The 15,717-nt window shown below is 46.6% G+C and overlaps 1 pseudogene; it reads right to left on the bottom strand.

The window, feature by feature from the left end:
• Positions 1 to 348: 348 nt before the first annotated feature.
• Positions 349 to 11,165, bottom strand: LOC132389606 (zinc finger protein 420-like; annotated as a pseudogene).
• Positions 11,166 to 15,717: the final 4,552 nt, after the last annotated feature.

The following is a 15,717-nucleotide window of genomic DNA, read 5'->3' as shown; positions in this document are numbered from 1 at the left end:
CAAGTGTGTGTACTTTGACCGCTGGTGCGCTGCAGAAGGGGTTGAGGAGGATTTCTACCGCCTACGAAAGATGATCCTGATTAAAGAATTAAAAGATTGTGTTCCGGATAATGTCCGGAGATACCTGAACGAGAAGAAGAATAAGTCCATATCAGAATCTGCCAAGCTAGCAGATGAATATGCCTTAACCCATCAAATGAAATTTTCCCCAAATAAGTGCTACCACAGGAGTAGTAGGGGTGGTAGAGAAAGCCTACCGGCTAAGTCTGAGACTAAGCCGGGGTCTACCGAAAAGACAAGGAGGAAAAGCCGTCTGGCAGGTCTCCTAGCATTGTGTGTTATAATAGTGGGAAATCTGGCCACATAGCATCTAAGTGCTTTGCTCCAAAGGAGGAGACGGGGAAAGGAAAGGCGACCGCGCCGACGGGCTGTGTTAAGCCGGTTGAAATGCCATTAAAAGAGGAGCTAAACCGAGTTCAGGAGGGATGTGAGAAATCCCTTTCAACCGGGTTGGTATCTGTGAGGGAGGGGTCACCCCCGGTGCCAGTAAGAATCTGGAGAGACACTGGGGCTTTTTAGTCCTTAATCCTAAGCAGAGCATTGGAATTCAATAGTGAGGCAGATACTGGTGACGTGAACGTGATAGAAGGGGTTGGAAAAGGAACTGAGGCCATACCGTTACATAAAGTATTTCTGAAGAGTGACCTGGTATCTGGACCAGTCATGACAGGGGTACGGGCTGCACTCCCGATACCCCATGTAGATGTCTTACTCGGGAATGACCTGGCCGGGTGGGATGTGTTCTCTGCAGTTCAGCTCACGAGTAAGCCTGCCAGGACTGAGCACCCGCCCATAGTTTCTGAATTTAATCCCGCAGGTGCAGTCACCAGAAGAATGTCGAGGAAAGCTGTTAAGACAACCCCTGATTTAGCCGAGTCCAACCTTGATTTAGCAGAGACGTTTTTACCAGCCCTGTACCAGGAGAGGTTGGAGGATGGTAAAACGGAGAATAGTGGGGCGAAGGAAAGTAAGGGAGACAAAGCAGAGTCAGTGTTGTCAAGGAACAGAATCTTGAAATTGGTCCGTAAGATACCCCTGGGTGGACATTTTGGAGTGAGGAAGGTGTTTATGGAGGCACAGACCCAAGATGAGGAACAGATGTGGCAGTTAGAAGGTCCAGGGTTGGACACGGATGATGTATCTGGATTGACAGAGCTGGTTGTAGTTGAAGAATTTAAGTGTGTTCTCAATAATGCAAAGGCTTTCTGAGATGAAAAGGATGCCGCTACCTTGAGGGAGTCCGCTGGGTTAGCAGACGAGGTTGTTTTAACCTGCAAGGTTGAGTTTACTCCAGATGGGTGTTGCCCAGATTTGAAACTGGGACTGGTATTGAAAGCCAAGAAGAGGCAGTTGTCCCATTGGCCTGTGTTCAGGTTACTGAACCTTGTGTGGAGACTCAGGAAAGGTCTGAAATGTCTGATTTGGTTAAAAAGGAATGCAATCCTTTTGGGTCAGATGCACTTGGTTCAGTGAAGAAAGGGTTAAACTTGGCACCAGTAGAGAGTGAGGATTCTCAGTCATGTGTATTAAATGTCAGTGATGAGATAAAAGCTGGTGAGATGGATGTTATTGAAGATACTGAGCGAAAAAGTGTTACTCGACTTTTGAATAAAGTAAATGTAAAGTCGGGTTTGGTTCCAGGACTGTTGTGCAAAGGGAAGGGACCGTTAACTAAACAATGGTTTGTTAACAAGATGTTTGTTTTGAAATTTAAGGATAAACAACTTGGTGATGTTGCTCAAGTATGTGATTTGGAGAGGCAGAACTTAAAGTGTTGTTTTGGCCCAGAGAGACCATCTGCTAGTGTCATCAAGGAAACTAATCAAATTAAAGATCCTGAAGATAAAATTAATGACCTGCTTAAAATTAATGAGTGGTGTGGAAGTTCAGAAAATGGGCTTAGTTTAGAAAACATCGGTGATAAGCTTTGTTTTTCTGGACGAAGCTTGTGAAAGTTAAAGATGATATCATAGTAGGTTGACTGAAAGTTAGGTTTAGAAGTGAAATAGAGATTACTATTTGCACAATCTTCTGTAATGTACTACATTATAATCACACATGTATTGGTTCACTCTTTGTGATATACACCTAAGCTAAGAACTAACTCCACTGTAGAAAAAGAATTACTGTCACTTACCCTGGCATTACAGCATTTTGAGGTCTACATTTGACCAGCATAGAAACCAGTGATCGTTTATACTGATCACAACCCCTTGGTATTTTTGACAAACATGAAGAATAAAAATAGATGGTTATTAAGTTGGAGTCTGTTGTTACAAGAATTTGATATTAAAATACAAAATGTAAAGGGAAATGACAATGTAATTGCTGATTGTTTATCCAGGTGATAATTTGAAAGTATACCTGTGTTATCCTTGTAGTTAAAGACCACTTCTGTATTAGATTAGACTCTGTAATGTGCTTTACTAGTGAATTTTCAACCCGGTGAAGATTCTTTGAAGGGTGGGGGTGTTATGTGTGCTGAACAGACCTGATGGAAATGGGGTCCAGAGCTGACGCTTCCCCCCCCCCCCCTTTGAGGACTATGCAGCTAATGAGAGCGAGAGAGAGATGAAGAACAGAGCTAGAGATATCTGCTACAGATAAGAGAGAGACGACTGATTTAGTTATTATGGCTGCTTCACTGATGGACAGGTAAATGAAACCTTTTGCTGCAGGGACACTTCTTTGCTCGTTAACATTCCTGAAGAGACAGCAGGAGTGGCCTAGTTTGATGGACATAGACATATTGAGTTGATGGATGGCTGATACCCCGTCAGTGGGGATAAAAGACGGGTCTGGGGAGACACTCCTCAGACACACCAGTGGACACTGACCGAGTGTTGTGCACCCACAGGAAGGTGGGGGCTTAGATGACCGAATCAGAAGATCGGTCACAAAGGCTCACAGTGTGACGGCAGGGCTGGTGGGGACTTGTGTGTGTGTCCAGTCATGCCAGGGTGATGAGTCCACCACTGAAGAACAGTCTAGCTGAGAACGGAGGGGTCATAACCGAATGACCACAATGGTACAACGGAATAAGAAGACAACAGAAGGTTTGCCTGCTGCAGCTGCCCAATCTCTTGGTCGCTTTCTCCCCCCCCTCTCTCTCTCTCCAATTGCAGCACAGCAACAGCTACCTCAGCATGGACGAACTGAACTGAACTTTATATTCTCTTATGACTATTCATTTACCCCTAGATATTGATAGAGCTTGTTTATTATTGCTAACCTGTTTTATATGTATATTTGCATTCTTGATACTCTTTGGTTTATTTTACTAATAAACACCTTTAGTTAAAGAACCACCAGACACCAACGTATCCGTCCATTTCTGCTGGTCTGTTAACCCAGTTACTGGGTACGTAACAGCATAATTTACTTAGTATTATTTAATTATTTATGGTTTCATATTGCTATATTTCCTGTTCTTGGTTGGTGCGACTGTCACGAAACCCAATTTCCCTTGAGAACAATAAAGTATGTCTGTGTCTGATTACTGAGTTAATTGCTTACCACATTCACAGCAGGTGAACGGACACTCCCCGGTAAGAACTCAATGATGCACACTTGGTTGATTTGGCTGAGAAAATCTTTTCCCAAAGTCTGAGCAGGTGATCAGCCTCTCCCCAGTGTGAATTCGCTGATGTACCTTCAGCTTAGATGACCGAGTGAATCCCTTCCCACAGTCTGAGCAGGTGAATGGCCGCTCCCCGGTGTGAATTCGCTGGTGTGCCAGTAGGTCGGATGACCGAGTGAATCCCTTCCCACAGTCTGAGCAGGTGAATGGCCGCTCCCCGGTGTGAATTCGCTGGTGTGCTAGTAGGTCGGATGACCGAGTGAATCCCTTCCCACAGTCTGAGCAGGTGAATGGCTGCTCCCCGGTGTGAACTCGTTGGTGTGCCAGTAGGTCGGATGACCGAGTGAATCCCTTCCCACAGTCTGAGCAGGTGAATGGCCGCTCCCCGGTGTGAATTCGCTGGTGTGCTAGTAGGTCGGATGACCGAGTGAATCCCTTCCCACAGTCCGAGCAGGTGAATGGCCTCTCTACAGTGTGAACTCTCTGATGTACCTTCAGTTGAGATGATTCAGTGAATCCCTTCCCACAGTCTGAGCAGGTGAACAGCCAGTCACCAGTGTGAACTGACTGGTGTCTCAGTAACTGAGATGACCGGGTGAATCCCTTCCCACAGTCTGAGCAGGTGAATGGCCTCTCCCCAGTGTGAACTGACTGGTGTACCTTCAGATGGGATGAGCAAATGAATCCTTTCCCACAGTCCGAGCAGATGAACGGCCTCTCTCCAGTGTGAACTCTCTGATGTACCTTCATTTGGGATGACCAAGTGAATCTCTTCCCACACTCTGAGCAGGTGAACGGCCTCTCCCCGGTGTGAACTCGCTGATGCACCTTCAGTTGGGATAAGCAAGTGAATCCCTTCCCACAGTCTGAACAGGTGAACGGCCTCTCTCCGGTGTGAACTCGCTGATGTTCCTTCAGATGGGATGACCGAGTGAATCCCTTCCCACAGTCTGAGCAAGTGAATGGCCTCTCCCCGGTGTGAACTCGCTGATGTACCTTCAGTTGGGATGACCGAGTGAATCCCTTCCCACAGTCTGAGCAGGTGAACGGCCTCTATCCGGTGTGAACTCGCTGATGTACCTTCAGTTGGGATGACCGAGTGAATCCCTTCCCACAGTCTGAGCAGGTGAATGGCCTTTCGCCAGTGTGAACTGACTGGTGTGTGAGTAGGTCGGATGACTGAGTGAATCCCTTCCCACAGTCTGAGCAAGTGAGTGGTCTCTCTCCAGTGTGAACTCTCTGATGTGCCTTCATTTGGAATGACCAAGTGAATCTCTTCCCACAGTCTGAGCAGGTGAATGGCCGCTCTCTGGTGTGAACTCGCTGGTGAGCCATTAGGTTAGATGACAAAATGAATCTTTCCCCACAAATTCAGCAGATGAAGAGCTTCTGCCCAGTGTGATCTGACTAGTGTGTCCATAGGTGGGAAGACGACTGAATCCTTTCTCACAAACAGAACAGGTGAATGGCCTTGTCCCAGTGCGAACTTGCTGATGTACCTTCAATTGAAATGACCGAGTAAATCCCTCGCCACAGTCTGAGCAGGAAGGATAATCGAGTGAATCCCTTGCTCCACTTCTTAAATATCAAAAGAGACAGCAAAACATGTGTGTTATGTTAGACATTCCCGTAGACAAATTCCTTGTCATTTTTAACCTGTGAAAAGATTTACAAAATCCATCATTTGGTGTAGAACAACATTTCAGCTGAGATCACTTGAGTTGTCAAGGTGTGTTCTGACATCACACTGTTACAGTGAAGTTTAACCCAAGTTGGAGAGAGAAATCACCTCCTGACTGGGCAGAGTGCTGGTATCTGGAATGACCATTAAACTCTCTGACCCTGTCTCTATAAGAATGGGTCATCTCTGCCATCTCCAATCTGTGACCTGCCTCAGTTTGACTCTCTCGATTGGTATTATTCCCTGTTACCACTGAGCTGCATGGGTTCCTCCCCCACAGTAACTGAAACACTCTCACACAAATAGTCGGCAGTGCATTCCACGCACCCACCACTCTCTGTGTAAAAAAACTTACCCCTGACATCCCCTCGGTATATATTTCCAAGCACCTTAAAACTATGCCCCCTCGTGTTAGTGATTTCAGCCTTGGGAATAAACCTGTGGATATCCACATGATCAATACCCCTCATCAGCTTATACACCTAAAAATGCTCTAAACATAAAAAATTAAATTATACATTGCTTTGAGTATTTGTCAGAAGTATACAACATTATGAGGGTAAAGATAGGGTAAATGGAAGGAGGATTTTCCACTGAGGTTGGGTGCAATGATAACCAGAAGTCATAGGTAAGTGGAGAAGGTGAAAATTTAATGGGAACATTTGGAAAAGCTCTTTACTGAAATGGTTGTGAGAGGGTGGAATGAGATGTCGGCACAAGTGGTGAATATGAGCTCGGTTTCACCATTTAACAGAAGTTTGGATGGGAGTGTGGATGGTAGGGGTATGGAGGGCAATGGTCCTGGTGCAGGTAGTTGCACAGCTTAAATGTTTTTTTCAGCATTGACTAGATGGGCCAAATAGCCTATTTCTGTACTGAACTTTTCCATGTTTCTGTGACAGAGAAGCTGGCCAAACTTGTTTGGAAGGGAAAAGTTAGGAGTGACAACGGAGCAGCAATGGCTGGAGTTTCTGGGAGCATTTTGGAAGCTGAGTCATCGATGCATCCCAAAGAAGTGGAAGCATTGAAAAGGCAGGAGGACACAACCGTGGCTGAAATGAGAAGCCAAAGACAACATAAAAGCCAAAGAGAGGGGAAAACAAAAGAGCAAACATTATTTGGAAGCTTTTAGAACCTAACAGAAGACAACTAAAAAAAAAGTCAGATGAGCGCAGGAAGTGGAATTATGATATTGTAGTCATTAATGAGTCTTGGCAGCACCCAACAGTCCGAGGCATTTAGAGGAACAAAATATCCGGGGCCTCAATATTTCCTGAAAATCAAGGTTCCCTGCACTGGTTACGTTTCAACTTTTATGTTTTTAGGCACATACAAACTCTACACTCTCAAAATTTCACTTCTCAATGCCTCCCACTTACCAAGTACTCCTTTGCCAGGAAGCAGACTGTCCCAAGCCACACTTGTCAGATCCTTCCTGTTACCATCAAAATTGACTTTTCTCCAATTTAGAATCTCAACCCGTGGTCCAGACCTCTCTTTCTCTATCTTTATTTTGAATTTCATGGCATTATGATCACTAATTTCTGTCACAAGCCCTGATCATTTCCTAACAGCTTATTGCACACTTCTGCGTCAGGAATTTTACATACTGATTAAGGGCACATTTGAGAAACTCTACCCCATCTACCCCTTTTACACTATTCGAGTCCCAATCAATACAGGTAGTCCCTGAGTTACAAATGTCCGACTTACGAGCAACTTGTACTTACGAACCGAGGAAGGAGAACGCAGTCCACCATTTTAAGTCATTGCCTCTAACACTGTGTTGAGTGTTTAACTTTGTATTGGGCTTAAATTTTTCTTAGTAAGATTTACCCTGACACCACAAACCCCTCCCACCAGTGGCGCAGTCAGCTCAGCACTGGGCTAGAGAACGGAGGTTCTCAAGTTTGTTTTAGTGACAGACTGCTCCCGTGCCGGGTTGATGTCGATCCAGTGACTCCCGTACCCTCCATGCAGGGTTGATGTTGAGCTCGCAACTCGACCTTGTAAAAAAAACACTGCCACCTCCAGTTTAAATTCCCACACAGAATATTGTGGAGGATCAAATACCCAAACCGAGCACAGCCCCCACTTGTCCCATTTAACCTGACTCAGTGTACAGTTTAGGACCTGGGGAATTTAGTGTTGCAGTTCTTTGGACCCAGTGGAGCTCTGGAGCTGGCAGAGGTCGGCACCCACCGCCTGCAGTGTTTCTGTTCCACTGACAGCAAGCAATCGCACTTGAAAATAAAGTGCGAATAACAAAGCATTTGGAAAGAGGTGAAATGCCATCCGTCACTGGAAAAGCATTAGGCTACAGTCGGTCAACTATTGTAACAATTTTAAATGATAATGGATAAAGTGAGAATAATGGAGCATGTGAAAGTCCCTGCCCTGATGAAACCTACAATTATTACTAAGCAACACAATAGTTTAATTATTGGAATACATACTTATAAGTGTTTTATATACATAGAAAAGTAAAATATATACTATATACTAAGACAAACGTTTGACTAACTGACACTAAATAATACCGGATGCACTTGTTCCAACATACGTACAAATCTGGCTTAAAGACGGACTCAGGAACGGAACTCATGTGTAACCTGGGGACTGCCTGTATATGGAAAGTCAAAATCGCTTATTGAATCAACTTTTGTTTCTTGGCATGGTCTCCAATCTGTCTACAAATTTGTTCCTCTAAATCCCTAAGACTGTTGGGTGCAAACAAACTCCAAGAATGTCTACAATATCATATTTCCCTGTCCTGAGCTCATCTGGCTTTCCTACGATGCTCCTTGCATTGTGATATACACAGCTCAGCACATTCATCGCACCATACTCAACCATGACCTCAATGTTTGACTAAATGAGACTCACCAAACTTTCTCCTGACTGAATCAATGGGAACAATGAGTCAGGAGCGTTCTCTCTAGTTGATGCTCTCAGTCCTCGGGCTGGTTCACTTGTTGCTGTTCCCGTCTTCAGCTGTGGTTTGCTTCCAGTTGGGGTATTTCTTCCAATAGACCTTTCACCGCAGGTTGAACTTTAACCAGAGAGAAAATAAAGCACATTAACAATAAAACGGAGAAGCAAACATTTCTGCTTAATGTTACTAAGAACAAAACTCACTGAAAGTTAGAAGTTGAATGCAAATATAATGATCTCAGTAAACAATCTTTTATTGTCCCTCACACGTCACAAAATGATATGGGATAAAGAGGAGCCATCATTCAGTCAGGAACAGAAGTAGATGATTCAATCCATCTGGTCTGCCCCACCATTCAACCATGGTTAATTTTTATTCCAACACAATATTCCTAATTGGCCCTCAGTTCGGGGCTCACGGCCCACATTGGATCTCCCCACTCGGGATCGGTCTCAGTACTCACCGATGGGACAGCAATATCTTTGGCCCACAGACTGTGATCTGACCCCTGGCTCCCCGACCCAGGAGGCGAGGACACCTTCCCCGATCCCACAGACATTCCTCTTCAGTACGGAGCAGAAAGGAAAACACTGCCCACCCGGAGTCTGTGAGCATGAGCGAAGGGATTGTTACATCTGTGGTTAAATGGGAGGGGCAAACGGGATCACGTAGCTGGTGGGATCTCCTACCCCAGGCAGAGAGTCCAGCTGCCAACCACTTCTGTGGAAAGAGCCAAACTTGCCACTTACATCTCCTCTCACCTTAAGTGTATTAGACATTTCAACCCCCAGGAAAAATATATCATCTGTCCACTCAGATTCAGTTTTATTATCACTGGCGTGCATCATGAAATTTGTTAACTTTGCAGCAGCAGTTCAATGCAATACGCAATATAGAAGAAAAATAATCCTAAAAATAAATAACTAAATCAATTACAGTATCCATATATCTGGGAACATTGCTCGTCGTGATTTTTATAAAATGACCTGGATGAGGAAGTGAAGGGATATGTTAGTAAATTTGCTGATGACACAAAGCTTGGGGGTGTTGTGGATAGTGTGGAAAGTGTTAGAGCTTACAGCGGGCACCGAAAGCATGCAAAACCAGGCTGAGGGGTCGCAATTGGAGTTCAACCCGGATAAGTTTGAAGTTGTTCATTTTGTTTGGTCAAATGTGATGGCAGAATATAGCATTAATTGTAAGGCTCATGGCAGTGTGGAGGATCCGCGGGATCTTGGGGTCTGAGTCCATAGGACACTCAAAGCTGCAACGCAGGTTGACTCTCTGTTTAAGACGATGTATACTGCATTGACCTTTATTAATCGTGGGAATGCGTTTAGAAGCGAGAGGGAATGTTGCAGCCATACAGGACCCTGGTCACACACCACTGTGCTCAATTCTGGTCACCTTACTACAGGAAGAATGTGGAAACCTTAGAAAGAGTGCAAAGGAGGTTTACAAGGATGTTGCCTGGATTGGGGAGCATGCCTTATGAGAATAGGTGGAGTGAACTCGGCCATTTCTTCTTGGAGTGATGGAGGATAAGAGGTGACCTGATAGAGGTGTATAAGATTATAAGAGGCATAGGTCGTGTTCAAGGGTTCAATGTCCATTTGGCAATCAGATTGTAGAGGGGAAGAAACTGTTTCTGAATCACTGAGTGTGTGCCTTCAGGCTTCTGTACCTCGCTATCTGATGGTAAAATTGAGAAAAGGGCAGCCCTGGGTGCTGGAGTTCCTTAACAATGGACGCTGCCTTCTGAGACACTGCTTCTAATCCTCTGGTAATCATATAAACATCTATCCAGAGAAAACAACATGAGATTGTCCAAACTCCCGTTACAGTTCATGCCCTCTAATCCGGACACTATTCTGGTAAACCTCTTCTGCGCTCTCTCCAAAGCCCCGACATCCTTCCGTGAATGGGGGCGACCAGAACTGTATGAAACACTCCAGATGTGCTATAACTAGTTTTATAAAGCTGCAACGCAACTTCCCGACTTTTGAACTCAGTGCTTCAACTAATAAAGACAACCATGCCATTTGCCTTCTTAACCACCCGATCAATCTGTGCAGTCTCTTTCAGGGAGCGATGCACTTGGAATCTAAGATCCCTCTGATCATCGACACTGTTCAGGGTTTTGCATTTAACAGTGTACTGTCTCATACATTCGACCTACCGAGCTGCCAAGATGATCATCACTAATCAAATCTCACTGAGATTTCTCAGGTCCTGTTGAATCTATTGCCAAGTGCACAAGTACGGGAAGGTACAGGTACAAAGAAACATTGACTTGTAGCAGCATCACAGGCAAGTACATTCAGAAAACACACGGAACATAAATTGTACAATTCTCTGTCAGTAACAATATGGAAACATGTTTTACTTCATCCTGCTAACAGGACCAGAACAACAGGGGCTGAGCGGCGGCTCATCTCAGACGGTTCGGTGTGAAGGACTCACAACCCGGACTGACCCCGGCAGATTCTGCGAAGGAAGCGAGGCGAGGCCGCCAGTTCGGGAAAGTTCATCCCCTCCCCCTTCAGGTTGCACCGATCACCTTGTGTTTCTCTCTCCCTCCCCACCCCCACCTTTTATTCTCCAGTCCTGCCGAAGGGTTTCGGCTGCTAATGCCGACTGTATTCTTCCCCTAGATGCTGCCCGGCCTGCTGAGTTCCTCCAGCATTTGTGCGCTTTGCTCCCATTCCCAACATCTGCAGGCTTTATCTTGCTTGAGTTCTGGAAAGTTAACTCACTACCCACCGTCAGACCTCCCCGCTCGGAACCGGCTTCAATACTCACCGAAGGAAAATTGTTGGTGTTGCCCCACAGAGAATAATCCGCCTCCGGCTCCCCGTCCAAATGGGCGAGAACCCCCTCCCGATCCCGAACACACCGCCAACCAACTTTCACAAAGAACGTAAAAACAACACTGCCTTTCCCGGGACTGTGAGCATGCGCATTGTGCTCATTGCGTCACGGGCGTTGGGCGGAGCATCGGAATCAAACCCGCAGATGCTACCGATCTGCGGTGAAACAGGATCACGTGACTAGGTGACTGTTTCTTCCCCCTTCACATATTGCCCTACCCACCGCCGCATTTCCCAAAATATTTCATTATTTCCCTATATTATTTCCATCAGACAAGTATTTAGTTTTTCCCTCCATATCTTTCCCGATCCCTTTTCAGCCACCCCCAGGTCATAGAGTTCTCAGAGTTATAATTTCGATTCCCATCCCGTCCCGACACACAATTCAGAACCACCCCGGAAATGTGCGGGTTTCATTTAAATCAGTCTATGTTCATAAACACTTATTTCTACTTACATTCCTCTGGCTTCATTGGACAGGAACACTGAAACATCAAGTGAGAAACAGCAGGATGTGGCCATTCAGCCCCTCTAACCGTCAGCAAGATGGCGGCTGCTCTTCCATCTCAGCCACATGTTTCTGCCCGATCGTCATTTCCTCGATCCCTTCGGTCTCCACACATCTGCCGGCCTCTTTTGTACGTGAGGACGATCACTGAGTCTCCACCGCCCTCTGTGGTGGGGATTGTTGTGGTTACATGATATGAACAGGAGACGCAGACAATTCTTCGAGAAGTTTAAACCTTTATTTGAAAACAAAGGCTGAGGCAATCAATGATCTTGTCACCGAAAGCCCGCCGAGCTCCGGTGTACAGCATTCTTTATAGTAATTTCTTATCTCAGTTACATTTCGGTTTCATCACCATACCCAATCAATTTTTAGTTGCATATCATCTATACATGAACTAATCAAACGCTCTTGCCCAGCTCTCGGTGCGCCACCAGTATTTCTTTCTAGTTCACATCTTGTGCCTCATTCCTGGCCACGGTTGTTTCTCAGTCAGCCTCCCTTAACCTCCCTCACATTTCCTGCTCACACCATCATCCCTGTTATCTCTTCAGAAGCCATGCTGTTGGATATATGTACATTTCTGCTCATTAGTGTTGCTAATGCGAAACAGGTGTTCTTTAACTGCCACAGTATGTAGCTAAGAGAATACACGGTATCTAGTAAAAAATTCACAGCAAAATGTGTCTAGTAAAATAATACATAGTAATATTCGGTAAACAAGAGTGATTACATTGTATAGTAAATAGCTACTACATAGTGATTATATTTCAGGTATATATTGTGATTATGTCAGGTATATTTCTCAATAGGATTTACAGACATTCACCACCCTCGGAGTGGAGACATTTCCCCTCATCTCAGTCCCGGACAGTCCATCCCTGTTTCAGAGACTGGGATCCCTGGTTCAACCGGTAATGATGTTGTGCATTTCAATGTTCACCTCTCAGTCCTCGATTCTCTAAATGAAAGGGTTATCACATTTGATCTTTCTGCGTATGATGACCCCACCACCCCAGGGATCAGTCTGGTGAATCTTCATTGCACTCTCTATAACAAATACTCTCTAACCTCTTTGTTAATCCTCTATGGAATTAATTTCCATCCTCTGCAGCCCCGTGTTGCCCCAACCCCTCACCTCCCACCCCTGTCACTATTTCCAACTTCCCACCTCCCCCCTCACCTGGATCCACCTCTCACTCCCCAGCTCTTGCCCCATCCCCACCCCTCACCTCTTTTCTCTGACTATTTCCCGTCCACTCTCACTTCAGAGGGAGGGTCTCGGCCCGAAATGTTGACGGTCCATTTCCCTCCACAGATGCTGTCCGACCCATTGAGTTCCTCCGGCAGTTTGTTCTTTGGTCTGTATAACCCGTGTTAGTATGGGGAGCGGGATTTTACACCATATTCCAGGTACAATCTCAACAAAGCACAAATAATTGTCACTTTGTCCTGACCATCAGCCCCGCTTGCAGGGCAACAGTCGGCTGGTGTTTGCCCCCAAGGTGGTGAATCCCTCTGCTCAACACCACCGTGGGCTCAGACATTTCAACATTTTGTCCCGCACCGGGACAAACATCCTGTCCGCCCCCTCTCACACCATCTTCACCCTTTCAATAAAATCCCCCCCCTCCCTCCCTCCGCGGGATGACGTAAGACACCGCGCACCTGAGGGCAGATCCCGGTGTGGGGAGCCCGTGTGTGACGTCAGACGCGTGTGGGGTGTGTCCGACGTCACCTGCGGAAGAGCGCTCGTATTTAAAGCACATTAATGGACGTTTCTTATGATTTCGGTGGGACAACAGCATTAATCACGGGTTTCATCACTGAATCCAGTGTTGTGGGATGTAAAGTCCCCTGTTATGTGTCCGGCGGTGCCCTGTTGTTGGTGGAGTGGGCAGCGTGGTGTTTGTCTCGATTCGGGTCACAACACCAGAATTGCCAGCGGGGTCCACATACAGTGTATTAGTCAACAGAAAACCTCTCGTCCCTGCAGTCTTTGTCTCCTGGTAAACTCAACAACCTGACAGTGTGGACCATAGATACCCCTTCCTCTCAGAGTCAGGGAATCATTCAGACAGCTGATCGCTGAGAGGAATTATATTTATTGGTCATTAAAGTTCACCCAGATTCGTTTGGACGGATTTGATGTGGAGTTCGGGGTGTCGGAGTGAAAGGGCCGGACGGTCGAACTCTCTCCGTTGTCCAAACATCCTTCCAGGTGAGGCGACACTTCACCTGTGAATCTTCCGGGGTCGCCCATTGTGTCCGCTGCTCCCGATGCGGCCGCCTCCACACTGGTGACACCGGCTCCTCCGCAGTGCGGGGTAGGTTTTTTTGGGGGGCGGGGGATCGATGATAATATTCCCTTTTGTGCGGGAGGGGTGGGTCTGGGGGTTGATGATCGCAATGCCGTTTTTTTATGCGGGGGGTGGGGTGGGTGTGTGATTTTTCTCTCTGATAGATGCTGCCCGGCCTGCTGAGTTCCGCCAGCATTTTGTTTGTGTTGCTCTGAATTTCCAGCATCACAACTTTGTCGTGTTTGTGATTTAACTCTCCGTTGTCCCTCCCGCCTCCGACCACGGCTGGTGCTGAAGAAGGGTCTGATTTTGGGTTTGTGGAAATCGGGGCCGGTTGGCGTGGAATTTCAACTTGGTAGGCCGAAGGGCCTGTATTGTGCTGTCGGTTTTCCATGTTTCTATGAAAAGTGTCGGGAACGAGCTCTGCCGGACGGCTGGAGGCTCCGGGCTCCCCCGATCCCGCAGCCCCGGTTTTAGCTTTGCACCCGAGTCCGGGCTGTGGGATCAGTTAGTTGTGGTTCCCGGGCTTGGAGGGGGATTGGGGTGAAGGGGATCTGTCTGTGTGTGCGTGGTTAGAGGTTGTGTGTGTACTTGGCCGTGGAGTGAGTGCAGGGAAGGTGTGGGACCATAGTCGGGGACGGGGGAGGGTGGGGTTGCTGTTGTGAGAAAGTGAGATGATCGGACGTACAGTGACCCAGGTCAAATAAAGTTGTAAACAGCGGAGGATCTGTTCCGTTGTATCGGACGCTCGCGGTTCCTTTCAGGAAGCAGCAATTCTCTCTTCAAACGAATCGCTGTTTAATCTTGCTGTTAACATTGTGTTTGTTACAAAGCCCCAGTGTCTGGAAGAGCTGTCGCTGGGGGCTGTTGGTGCAGACTGGGATGGCGGTGGGGTGTCACTGACCTCTGTATCAGAGAACAACACGGGTTTCTACATCCTCCTGTGAGATATAAATGTCCTCACAGTGGATTCGGATCAGCTGGCATATCTGGAGTTTTCTAAAGGGAATGGGAATAGCGAAGGGGCTGAGGAGAGAGAGTTTTAATCAGCAAACCATCGTCCGCGGTGGAGGGAGACAGGAGCTGTCTGATAGATCGTTTTACAGTAATTGTGTTTTTATATAATCTCACAGACGGTGACTGAGGAAGAAGCTTGGTGAGGGAGGATACCCGGAGGTGAGCAGGTCAGACACGGTATCAGGAGAGTGACGGAGATGTGATTTCCTGTGTCACGGGTACAGACAGTCGTCTGAAGTGAGGAGTTTGGTGGAGATGCAGCTTCCCTGGAGGTGGAGGAAAGAGGACACACCAACAGGTGGAACCAGCTGTGGGAAGACATGGTTTGTCAGGTCTGACGACGAGCTGAATGTACCATAACCTTCAGACTGAATCAGAAAACCATTCTGAGGGTATTTGAATTGCCAGAAGCAGGGGAGATGTGATCACACGTGCAGAGGGCAGGGGTTGTGTCTCCATCAGACCCACAGTGAGATGGTTCAAGGTACAATGTGCAGGGGTGAAATCACAGTGTTTGGGGCCGGATTTAATCACTGATTCTGACACAGTGAGAGGGTTGGTTTTGCTGTAAGGCAGCAACATTAATGGAAGAAGACACAGGAACTTCATCAATTGCCAGTTGTTTAGCAGAAGTGATCAATCTCGATGTTACCTTGACAGAAAAAGATACTCCCAGTGGTGACAAAGGGGTGCAGTCTGGTTTATTTCAGGTTGGAGAGGGGTGTGGAGTTTTGAAATCAATGCCTTGCGGTGCCACCATCGTTAA

Source organism: Hypanus sabinus, unplaced genomic scaffold (genome assembly GCF_030144855.1).
Source record: "Hypanus sabinus isolate sHypSab1 unplaced genomic scaffold, sHypSab1.hap1 scaffold_61, whole genome shotgun sequence".
In the NCBI taxonomy this organism is placed as follows: Eukaryota; Metazoa; Chordata; class Chondrichthyes; order Myliobatiformes; family Dasyatidae; genus Hypanus; species Hypanus sabinus.
Note: the sequence above shows the minus strand (reverse complement) of the source record. Positions and strands in the feature narration are given on the sequence as shown.